Genomic DNA, 10901 nt, shown 5'->3' on the forward strand with positions numbered 1-10901 from the left:
GAACACCTGCCGTTTGCCATTAGATGCTATTGAAAATGTTTTTTAAAAGAGCTTTGATAAGCTCACAGCCTTATGAATATACAGTTAAAGTTACTCTGGCACACCGCCTCTCCAAATAAATAGGCTGTTTTTACTACAATACCATAAGATATCTACACTATATGTAAATGAATGGTTGCTGTTACGAAAACCTCAATGCATGTGAAATGAGTAAAAACACCCTGCATTTCAGACGAAAGCATTTTTGTAGCTCTACTGGAAGAACATGTTGCCAACAATGCAAAGGTCATTGGGTTTAACTAGGTAATGTACATAGTTATCATATACATAGCTTAGTTGGCCTGGAAGGGGGTTTTGCAATGTGAATGTTTAAGGATTTTTGCATAGTACATAATTTTAAGAGCCAGAAAAATACAGTTTCTTAACCCATTGCACATTTAAAAGACGTTTAATAGCTGTCCAAACACAGCCCAGACATCTAGACAAAAGCAAGGCTAAAATAAAATAAAATAAATTGTAATAAAATAAAAAGTGTAATAAAATAAAAAACGAAATATAGTATTTTATAATAAAAAATATATACAAATTAATAAAATAAAATAAAAAATGTATTAAAATTTAATAAAGTTTTTTATAAAATAAAAATAAGTAAAACAAATTATAAATAAAATATAAAAAAAAATAATAATAAAAATAAAGTCAAAAGTAATAAAATAAAATAAAGAAAAAATGTGATATAATAAAATGCAATAAAATAAAAATTTAATAAAATAAAAATTTAATAAAATAAAAAATAAAACATAGTATTTTATAAATAAAATAATAATAATAAAACAAAAACATTAATAAAACAAAAATATATAAAATAAAAAATTATAAAATTAAAAAATGTAATATAGTATTTTTATTAAAAAAATAAGAAAATAAAAATGATATATGTTTAGTTATTTTATCAAAAATGACATTACCAAATTTAAGTTCATTTTGGTTAGAAGTGGGTTACTCATAGCCAGCCAGACTATATCGTGTATAGTTAACCTAATGGTGAAATGACGGCTAATGCTTGGTGGGAACATTTGTGATAACATGCTAAGTGTTTAGCATCAAAGTTTTGTAAGACGCCACCCACTGGCCCAAGGAAGGTACCCAATGGCGTGGTGAAGGCATTACGTGATCTTTCCGTCCATAGCGCTTCTAGAAGAATAATTCCATATCAGGATTAATTAAAATTCTTTTGACCTCTGTATTTAAATTATAATCTGACTCCAATTTAATAAAGTAAAAATGTTGTGCATTATTCCAATTATCTGTTGATCATAATTTAGATATTTGATTATTTATAAATTCCCATAGTCTTAGTTATTCGTTCATTAGAAATTAGACCTTTTTAACCATCGCACCATCACCTTTAAATTGAAACCAAACATGAAGATGAAACCTTTGTAGCATCACAACATAGAATGAATATGACAATACATAGATTCAATAGACCTTTAGTGAACTGGAATTTGGGAGAGGAAGTCCTGAGTCCTGGTTATTAGCACCACCTGGGGATTTTATTGCTTTATGGGTATCTCCACAAGCAAACCCAATGCTGATCTCTTGAACAGCTACTACAGTTTTGAAGGCAGTGAAAAGATAAACTGCACAAAACTGCTCTTTAAGGAACCAAAAATGGTTCTTCTATGGCAGCGCTACGAACCTTTTAAGGACCTTTATTTTAAAAGTGCAGCTTTGTCCTTGTGTTTTTTCCTTCGGCAGTCTCTTTCATTTTGAACATATGTTGGTGACGCTTTCTGGTTTTAAAGAGATGACATTATGTGTGGCATACAGTCTGTGCCACCTTTGTCATCTGTGACCTTACTGTATGAGGCAAACCAACCAGGATCACAGTCATGTTTGCTTGTCCTCATCCATCATTACAGAACAATCGACCGATTTATGGTGTTAGTATGATTTTTTTTATATTTGATCAATGAGTCATTGGATTTAAAGCACACACACGGGTGTGTTTATTGATTAATGTAGAAGATTGTGATGCATTTGACATTTAAACCAAAATCTTTGTTAAAATACACATTTCATATGACTGTTTGTAAAAGAATTTTATTGTTAAACATCAAAAATCAAAATTGGATCCACACGGATGTGGTAATAATGCTGACAGGTTTAACCTGTCATCTTAAAGACAAGAAATTCGTTGCTGTAAGATTAATGACATTTAAAGGAAACAGAAACATTCATTGTGCAAATGTTAACTGGTTTACTGAAGGTGGTAGAAAAGTAAATGTGAAGGACTCGTGTACTGTAGATAGAGAATAAAAACTCATGCATGTGATGATAGACAACTGTGGGAGTAATAAGTTGTAACAACCAGGATGCAAATTGTATTAACGGGTCTGATGTGCACCCTAAAAAGTGTTTGGTCAAAAAGAGACAAACACCGCATTTAACCTATGCTGTATTGTTTTAACCTATTGTTGGATTAAATGCTTGGTTGAAAATAACCCAATAACCCATACTAAAGTTTTTTTATGAAACCATTTAGCCCAAAAGCATCGTGAAGCACCTTTATTTTTCCCCCTGGGAATCGAACCCATGAGCTTTCACTCATTTCACCAACACATAAAACTGTATTAAATCAATGGATGCAACCATTATAATGAGGCGCTACGTGTCGTTCAAAATATTTAGGAGACAAGAATCATTACCTTTAAAAGTGCCGTCTCCAAAATGTCATCTTGCATCATGTAGACACAATTAAAATGAAACACAAAGAAGTGGCACTGAATGAGCAACAAACAAAAACAACATTGCTTTTAAAGGTTTTGCTTGGTGCATTAAACCTCTGGTTAAAGTTTTTAGTGATAAATAGCAATTATTATTCAACATGTCTTCCTGGAGGGACAAGAATTTCCTGTTACCGTTTATGCTTTTTGGTTTGGATGGCATCTTGTTTTTCTCAAGACGATTGGGGAGGAAACAAAGTCTTCCCAGTATTAGACAATAAAAAGATTGATATATGCATCAATGATATTACTATTACAGTTTTTTGCTCTGTCCCTGTCCTTCCCTTTCTCCCAAGCTTATTTATTGAGCTATTTCTGCACATGCACGGCTTTGTCTTTGTGTACCTGGGAACATAATCTAAAAGTAAACACATATTGCATCTAGAAAATCAATTTTTTAATACTCTCTCCACAGATTCGATTACACCAGCAGCTCCTTTGTAAATGAATAAGTCGCCTTCGGGCGTCTGAGACTCGAGTTTTATACAACAAGCCGACAAATGAAGGTAAATGGCATATGAAGCAATATATTTGCATTCACATACCCTCATCCTGCTGTGATGCTCTCAGTACCGTTCCTCCGAGGCCATGTAATGAAATCCCAGCATCAAACAGCCGAGTCCTGTCCTCAAAGCAAACCATCAGGTTCAGGGGAGCAAAGGAGTGTTATGACATTTCAAATCCAGTCCAGCTCCACAACTGGTCTCCCGGTGTGACCTCTTTTCCTAAAAACCTCATCTGTTCATTTAGGGTGGTGAAGCTACACTTTCCCCAAGATCCGAGGCCGCAAGCACACGCAGGTGCACTTCAAGCCCCGTCTAGTGCCGTGAACAACAGGTACATCGTAAAGTTTTTACAAGATGATAGGGTGCTTATAGATTTGGCCAGAACATTATGTGCAAAGCTGCAACACCCAAACTATTGTACATAACAGCGTGTGAAATTACGCAGAGGAAAATGTCATCACTCAGACTTTGCTCTTACACAGCCAGGCCCAAATGAAGCTTCTAGCAATTTACTTGCATGTGCAGAATTTGTGTGAATCTTTTCATAGCTCAAGATGTATCTTGAAACCTTTTATGCGTTTATTTATGTATCAACTTCAGTCTCAGATACAGGGTTCACACGGGTCCTTGAAATCCTTGAAAGTTTGTGAATCTGGGGGAAAAATTTCAATGCTCTGGGAAGTTTTTGAAAATATACAGACATAGATACAGGTCATTGAAAGTGCTTGAATCTATTTTATGCAAGAAGTTTTCTGGAAACAAATCCATATTATTCCCTGTGTAGTGTAGGATAATATCAAAAAATCTAGACTTTTTAAACACACGTGCTAAATTGTTCGCTTTAAATGCTTATATCTTCTGTATGCGAATGTTGATTCATATCAAAATGCTTTTTTGCATAGTTGTGTTTGACACATGAAAACGTCTCTGGTTACGTATGTAACTGTTGTTCTCTGAGAAGGGAACGAGACGCTGCGTCTCCCTTGCCATACTTCCTGCATCCCTGTAACGCCGTCTTAGGCAATATTTCAGATAGTGATATACTTCCTGGCTCCTGCGTCACCCTGTCTTTGTCGTTAAGCCTCACCATTGGTTGAATTTGATATACACATTCAGACACACTTACCCCTGGAGGCGTCCCCAAAGTGTCACCGCAGTGACGCAGCGCGAGTTCCCTCGAAAGGAAACTGTAACAATGTATCTTAAAAGGTAACCTTGCTCTCACTTGAAATGTGTCCCTACATTAGTTCTTGAATTTGAGGGGATTGAACCTGGAAAGTCCTTGAAAGGTCCTTGAATTTGAAGTTAACTAAGGTGTGGGAACCCTGCAGATATTTGTTTGGTACAGTAATATATACCGTAGCACAGTATTGATGCATTTGATAAGTGACGTGGTCACTAGGTGACATGTTAATCTGACATTTTTCTTTATTTATGCGTTCAAGAACTTTGAGGCAACTTAGTAATACATTTTCAGCATTCAATGCGTTCAGTGGGAATCGAACCCACGTCCTTGGCATCTGGAGTTCACTCCTCTACAATTACTGTATACAAGCCCGCTATTATGCAACTGTAGAAGCCCCTTTGTGTGGAGATGTACATAACACACAGTACCATTGTGTTGCAACAATTGACTGCATTGTGTTTGATTCCTCTACTGTAGTAACAAGTGCACACATGGTGTAGGCAGCGAGCGTGCTTTACATACTGCATGCTGAGACACATTAACAAATATTTCCTAAGAAAAAAATGCATGGAGATGTTGCAAATCACCCGGTGTGAATAACTGTAACTTGCAAAAACAACATCCCAGAATTTAGTCACCTGAAAATACTTAAGATAAATGAGAAAACATGAACTAAATTTTCTATTCCTATTGCTCATTGGTCGCTCTTGAGGATTTCTGCTGTTCTCCATCAATGTTGTCTTGGTGTCCCCAGAGTACGTATGTGAAGTTTAAGCTCAAAATACCCCACAGATAATTTATTATAGTATGTTAAAATTGCCTTTGTGGGTGTGGGCAAAAATGTGCCGTTTTGGGTGTGTTCGTTTAAATGGAAATCTCTGCAATAAATGGCAGTGTTGTGGTTGGTAAGTGCAGATTAAGGGGCAGTATTATCCCATTCTGACATCACAAGGGGAGAAAAATTTCATGACCTATTTTTTCCACGTGGTTGCAGAGAATGGTAACTGAAAACATTTTGATAGCATAGCTTAGAAAATTTGGTTTCAGTACTGGATGAGAAATGTTGGAATTCATATTGAAATCTCAGATTTTAGAGTTTGAGGATTGTTGTGATCTCTTAAAACAATTGGGAAGATTACCGAGGTCATTTATACTAAGGAGGAAAATCTCAAAATCAGATGTATGCAGAATTCTCCTTTTGTTGTTAATGTGAACTTACTGCTGTCTCAGAGAAACAATTGATATTATCAAGGAGATGTCGTCACATGTGTCGTGTATTTCCTATGGTAAGCCACTTTGGAGTGTAGTAAATATATTGAGAAAGAGCTGTCAGGTGTGTTGGAATGTCAGGGTGTGGTTTGGAGGAAACCGGGCGGCCCTGAGCTCTGTTTCCCACTGCACTATGATGATATGAATCAACTTGTTACAAAGCCACAAATATGCAGTAAACACTTCTTCTGTTGAGGTTTCCCAAGTTCATTCATATCCGCTTAAAGGGCTGAACTCTTTGATGTAAAGGAACATGAACACGTGTAACTCTCACAAAGATATGCTTGGATTCAACATTTTGATGAAGGAAAATTAAGACCCCATTGTGACATTATTTTCATGACAGTTAAAGAGCATCTATTATCCGATTCACAATTTTACATTTCCTTTGGTGTGTAAGTGTGTGTTAGTACATGTTAACAATATGCAAAGGTACAAATCCCAAAGTATGCGTAAGTTGGAGAGTTATCGTCTCCAACTTTAATCTTTTTTCTTGGACTACAACAAACACAAGGATCGTAGGCAACAGTTTACTTCCTGGGCCTGTTGACGTTAACACGACAGATATTATCATAATCCCACCCACAGCCTGTGAGTAATAGGATAAGAGGCATCACATTTCTGGCTAATGTACTGGCTAGCTGGCCAATCAGACACCGGGCCTTTCAAAACGATGAGCTTTGTACAAAATCAACGCGTTTTAGGGAGGCAGGGCATAGAGGAACAACCATAATGTACGGTATGTGGAAAAGAATGTGTTTTTTTAAACATAAACCACGTCAACACATTCAAATACACAAAATAACGTCATTTTTAGCAACGTACTAGTGGCTCTTTAATGGTGCATTGTGTAACTTTTACTGTGCATTCACACCAGACGCGTTAGATGTGACAAAACGCAATATTCGAATGTAGTTGGACGCTTTAACATTTTGAGTTTACCCGCTTCATTTGCGCGTGAACTTCTAGTTATTCGTGACATTCACGCGGAAATTCACATCATGGGAGGGGCTTCTGCGACTCCGCTCGCTTCCTGTAATCACGCCACTACTAGAGAAAGCTCCTGATTGGTTAATGCGGCGCGAATATCCACCAAAGTTCAGATTTTTCAACTCACGCGTTTCCCGTCATTCGCTCTGTGCGTTCCGCGCCATTTGTGCCGCAGGATGCCTATTCGCGTCTTTGCATTGACTTGTTAATGTACATGCCGCTAAAAATCTACACACTGCACCTTTAAGCAGATTTACATCCAAATTCTCATTACTGTAATGCAGCATAATGGTATATTCATTACTGTATGATTCTTCAAATTAAAATGAATGTAATGTAAGGTACATTTGCAATGTGCACCATGCACACCATATATGTGATAAATCTGTCTGAAAAATAAAAATGTCTTTGCAAAACTGTAAAAAGGCATTGCCAGTATAATCTGAAGTCTCTTAGTACAGTAAATCAAATTTTCCTAAATTAAATTAAGCCCTGTTCGCTGTGTCAATATATTTTATTATTTCATATTAATCTGAATGTGGTTGGGCTTTGTAATGTTGAATTGTGGTCAACCATCTAACATTGATCCGTGCCTGAGTGTTTTGATATTTACAAGGACGGCGTGTTCGGAGATTCAATTTACGCACGATGGAAACTTGTGAATGTGTCCGTGTAATGTAGGGCAATCGGACAAACTGCTATGAAGGCTATCGGAGTTGCTAGCAGATGGATGTTATGTAATTATTTGTGATTCACAGCCTTCACATGTTATTTGTCTCTCAAGAAATATCACACAAGATCTGTATCCTTGTAACAATTCAAATGTTTCGATTGGATGGATTTCCTGTGACGTCCATGAGCTGCCAACTGTTTCAAACATGCATGAATATCATAATACGGATCATATAGAAACCAGATACCAACATGAAGCTGGTTATGGCAAAACTTTACTTTTAACTCAAAATGAAAATACACCATAATTTGGTGTTTTAGTGACGTGCGATATGCAATGGCTCATAAGCACTTAATAACGATCATTTGCGTTGGCTTTGTCTGCATCTAAAGATGTGCCTTACAAACAATTGCAAAGATTATGATTATATATTCTGCACTTTAAAGGAACTCCATTAAGTTAATAAGCACAAAGTGTTTTCAGCGTCTATAGTTTGTACAGTACAGAACATGATGGTGTATGCTTGCTTTCTCACGATCCACCTGACCTGAGCATTTTATTAAATATCATCATTAGTGCTTCTTGAGTTTTGGAGACTCATTAGATAAAATTCTCATAAATTGCTTAATTGTTAGTAATTCAATAAAAACATTATAAAAAATCAGATTTTTTGTGTTTAACATTTATGCATTTAGCAGACGCTTCTATCCAAAGTGCACAACAAGGTATATCAGTACAGTATGTGTGTTCCCTAGGTTTGCACCCATGATGTTTTGTGCTGCTTATGCAATGCATTTCTCTGTGGATATCTTTGATATTGTGATGGTAAATAATATGCATGGACTGTGTGTTATGTAACTATAAACATGTTATTTTTGTGTATGAAGTAATCTTGCCTTTGCTCAGAAAAGACTGCATGGCCTACATTTCACCCTAACAGATGATGCTTCAGGAAACCGACTGTAGATCTGTCAGATTGTCTGTTCTTCATCTCATTCCTCATCAATGCCAAGAGACTTGCATACATACACACCATGTGGCATGAAATAAAGATGAAAGAGAAAAACAAGAGAGGAACTTGCTCACATAGTTTTGACATAGTAACCGAGTGACATAAATGTGAAGCAGTCTTTTCATGTTGCAAGATGAGACGTCTTTCACTTTTAAACAAGGAGACAAGCATCACTCACAATCAAGTGCTATAATGGTACTAGGATCCAGTGATGATACAATGCTATCAGATTAAGCATGATTTATACCACGGGGCTGTTGAATGCTTTATTCTGATTGGCTGAGAAATGTTCCATGGTTGTTGATTATTTTTCAACTGCACACCTGACTTGTCAAATGTCTTATAGGCATAAGAGCAATGTTTTGTGGTAACTGTGGTATAAGCAGAATAATTGACTCCGGTCCTTTGAATTATTAGAAAAAAATGCACACCTGCAGTGTAACAGCGTTACCACCTTGTGTGTGCATTATTTTCTAATAATTCAAAGGACCGGAGTCAATTATTCCTTACATATGCGATGGAATACCGTGATATACCGTTGCGCTAGGGCCGGACAATTAATAAGTAATCGGGATTACAATTACGGATAAAACATAATCGTCAATTACAGCTGTCCATTTGTGCTCATTTCTGTGCGTTTCGGCAGTATACAGTGGTGAAAAAGAGATTTTAAAATTGATAAGTTGACGTGTCCTTTAGCCGCTCATTTTGGACTTTTACCTAACAACATAACATGATATTATTTACATTATATTGTTTAGTTTAGATGTTTAGAATTTACCATGCAGCGGCTTCACAAAAAGTTCAAAATGTTAATGTAAAATCTGTTGATCGGCAACAATAATCACAATTACAATATTAAAGTGAATAATTGAAAAAAAGATGATTTTTGTCATAATCGTGCAACCCTACTGCGTACGACAGTATTACTGTACTGTGGTGCCATTTGATTGATTATCATATTTATATAGCATGCTTCATAAAATATTTGTATTTATATCATTGTTGTGTCAAAACACATGGTATTGTGGCTTTTACTTACTTTTTTAAGATATACTTTTATGATAATACCGCATTATTGTTTTTTTATACCATAGGGCTGTTTAATGCTTTATTCTGATTTGTTGAGAAATGTTCCATGAGTATGCATTATTTTTCGATAACCACACATCTAGCTTGTCAAATGTCTTAAAAATAGGCACCAGAGCAATGCTTTTGGTAACCGTGGTATAAGTGTAATAATTGACTCCAGTCCTTTGAATTATTTGAAAATAATGCACACCCGCAGTGTACTGCACTACGCGAAAGCAAATGCACATTATTTTATTTATTATTATTTCATTAATTAATTATAAGGAATAATTGACAACGGGCTGTTGAATTATAAGAAAATAATGCACACCCAAGGTGGTAATGTGGCATGACGCGGGGCAACCAAAGCAATGCTTTTGGTAACCGTGGTATAAGGGGAATAATTGACTCCGGTTCTTTGAATTATTTGAAAATAATGCACACCCGCGGTGTAACTGCATGACACGAATGCACATTATTTAATTAATTATTATTTAATTAATGAATTATGTATGGAATAATTGATGACGGGCTGTTGAATTATAAGAAAATAATGCACACCCAAGGTGGTAATGTGGCATGACGCGGGGGAACCAGAGCAATGCTTTTGGTAACCGTGGTATAAGGGGAATAATTGACTCCGGTTCTTTGAATTATTTGAAAATAATGCACACCCGCGGTGTAACTGCATGACACGAATGCACATTATTTAATTAATTATTATTTAATTAATGAATTATGTATGGAATAATTGATGACGGGCTGTTGAATTATAAGAAAATAATGCACACCCAAGGTGGTAATGCGGCACGACACGAAGCGGAGCAACCAGAGCAATGCTTTTGGTAACCGTGGTATAAGCAGAATAATTGACTCTAGTCCTTAGAATTAATTGAAAATTATTCCACTTCGCGTCGTGCCGCATTACCACTTTGGGCGTGCATTATTTTCTTATATTTCAACAGCCCGTCATCAATTATTCCATACATAATTCATTAATTAAATAATAATTAATTAAATAATGTGCATTCGCATCATGCAGTTACACCGCGGGTGTGCATTATTTTCAAATTATTCAAAGAACCAGGGTCAATTATTCCGCTTATACCACGGTTACCAAAAGCATTGCTCTGGTGCCTATTTTTAAGACATAGGACAAGTTATGTGTGCAGTTTACAGAAAAATTATCAACACCCATGGAACATTTCTTAACCAATCAGAATGAAGCATTCAACAGACCCGTGGTATAATGGAAAATAATGCACACCCAAGGTGGTAATGCTGCCTTTGGTGTGCATTATTTTCCAATAATTCAACGGCCTGTCATCAATTATTCCTTAAACAAGTTGTGCGTGAGTTGTGTAGTTCATTTCATACAGACCCTTTATTTAATTATACTGTATAC

Source organism: Paramisgurnus dabryanus, chromosome 10 (genome assembly GCF_030506205.2).
Source record: "Paramisgurnus dabryanus chromosome 10, PD_genome_1.1, whole genome shotgun sequence".
Lineage (NCBI taxonomy): Eukaryota > Metazoa > Chordata > Actinopteri > Cypriniformes > Cobitidae > Paramisgurnus > Paramisgurnus dabryanus.